Source organism: Cottoperca gobio, unplaced genomic scaffold, assembly GCF_900634415.1.
Source record: "Cottoperca gobio unplaced genomic scaffold, fCotGob3.1 fCotGob3_189arrow_ctg1, whole genome shotgun sequence".
In the NCBI taxonomy this organism is placed as follows: domain Eukaryota; kingdom Metazoa; phylum Chordata; class Actinopteri; order Perciformes; family Bovichtidae; genus Cottoperca; species Cottoperca gobio.
The window spans coordinates 417,501-420,000 of NW_021166832.1; positions in this window are offsets into that span (position 1 = coordinate 417,501).

Here is a 2,500-nt window from a genome sequence, read left to right on the forward strand (position 1 = left end):
ATGAAAATATGTCCTCATTATACGTCTTTAAATACCTTCCAAAAGAATGATGTCATTTCCTGAAAGGTGGCTGTATGGAGTTGTAGTCTTTGAGGGTTGGGCAAGAAACTACAAATTAACGAGGCGGAAAATAACTTTTAACATTTGTACTGTGCATAATTCTGTGTTCGTGTGATAATGAAGACCTTATGATTCAAATCTTCATGTATTATTGTCCCCGAGAGCTGAAACGAGTCGATTAATCAATTAGCAGGTCGAGAGAACAGTTCGGGGAAACTATCGTAACACTTTTCTGTCAATTCTTAAAGCTAAAATTAACATTAACCTTTTTTTAAATTAATAAATCTCTGGGTTTAGTTAGTCGGACAAAACGAGCAATAGAAAGGTGTCACCCTGAACCTTTCCATTCTCTAAATGATTATAGTCCCACGCAGATAATGAAAACAATGATTAATATAATGTTTAGCTGCAGCCCAGCGAGTGAGTTTTAATAAAGGAGTTCTAAGCAGTGTGGAAGTTAAAGGTTCCTGGAGGCTTAGATCCACAGTTTAAATCCTGTGTACCGTGCAGCAGTGCAGCTTACCTGACTGATTTCTTTATAATTCCTCAAATGAATCACCTTGACACGTCTCTGACTCGTCCTCTCCTGGTTCTGCTTCCTGCGCTGTGCTCCTGGATCTTTTACCCTTGAACTTTGGAACCAATTGTCTGCAGTATCCTGGGTAAAAGATTCATTGAACACGCCTTGCTGTGCAACGAGTAGAGCCATCCGCCGTGCCCACCGCCCTGAGTCTGCAGCTTCTCTCTCTTTTCTTCCTCCAGGGTCTGGAACTTTTGTGCTGCTCGCCCACCTGAGTCGAATCTGGGGAGGAGCTACTCACGTCCGTCAGAAGGTGCAGACGGGGCTGGTGACAGCATGGGGACTCAGGTGAGCAAAGCCATACAAACATCCTGTTGTCTTTAGAAAGGTCACGATCTGCATTCATGAGAAGTCACGTGTGTAATAAAACATGACAATCCCTGGATATATGATGCATACAATCCACAGGAGCTCAAACGTTAGCGTATAAAACATTGTTACGCTCTCTTCAGCCAGACTCCATTGACAGAAACATAATTTTAACCTCGCTGATGGTTGTGAAACTCAAAGGTTCTTAGTATTTCCACCTTTCAGAGTTTGAACGAGAATAATTAAGATATAAACTCGAAGCTCCACCAAAGCCAACGGTGCATTCAGGCGCTCCTCTTCCCCGAGTTGGGCCTTCCTTCGGTGTGTTCAAGAGCTTTAAGTCGTAATGTGGAAACATGGACGCTACAAAGAGGAAGCGTGTTATTGCACCGAGCGTTTAAACGCGTTGTTCCCACTTCAGGTGAATTTTCATTCTTTCCAGTTATTCTGAAACCACATGAATGCAGCACAAATCTCGCAATGTTAACAAAAGCGAGATATAATTCACGCATCCGGCATCAAAACGTTATAGATTCTTCCTCAGTCCGTGTTTCACCCGTCCTAACAAGTTTCATGAAAACTGGGCGAATAGTTTTTCCGAAATCCTGTGTGTGTCCTGCAGGATCGTCGTCAGGAGGAACGAATGAATGTGAACTTTAAAGTCACGTTAATGAATAATGCTGGTTCATGTGAACGTCTCTGCAGGCTGATTCATTAACCTGCAGAGAGGTGTGTGTGTGTGTGTGTGTGTGTGTGTGTGTGTGTGTGTGTGTGTGTGTGTGTGTGTGTGTGTGTGTGTGTGTGTGTGTGTGTGTGTGTAGGCTTGGGACTTTCCTCTTCATGCGGATCTTGAAGGACGGTCAAGATCGCAGGTTCAACCATGTCCGAGACAGCCCAGGGACTTTCTTCGTGTACTGGACGATTCAAGGTGGAACTTCCTCGTGTGTGTGTGTGTGTGTGTGTGTGATGAAGATGATGACTGTTTCTCCTGTTTCTCAGCCCTGTGGGTGTTCATGACGCTGCTGCCCACCCTCATGCTAAACAGCGAGCGGCGGGACGTTCCTCTGGGGGCGAGGGACTACGTGGGCTGGACCGTGTGGGGCCTCGGCTTCGCTGCCGAAGCTGTAGCTGACCAGCAGAAATGGCTTTTCAAGCGTGACCCAGATAACGCCGTAAGTTAAAGGGACGGTTCACCCCCCGAAGTTAAAAACACACCTTTTCCTCCTACCTGTCGAGACCGTGCGAGTTCCTGAGTGCGTCCGATATAAAAGGAACCGGTTGGTTCTCGGCTCATGGGAAATGACACGTCTCTGTCCCTCTGTCCTTACACCCTCTGTCCTTACACCCTCTGTCCTTACACCCTCTGTCCTTAGACCCTCTGTCCTCAGACCCTCTGTCTTTAGACCCTCTGTCCTCAGACCCTCTGTCTTTACACCCTCTGTCTTTACACCCTCTGTCCTTACACCCTCTGTCCTTAGATCCTCTGTCCTTACACCCTCTGTCCTTAGACCCTCTGTCCTCAGACCCTCTGTCTTTAGACCCTCTGTCCTC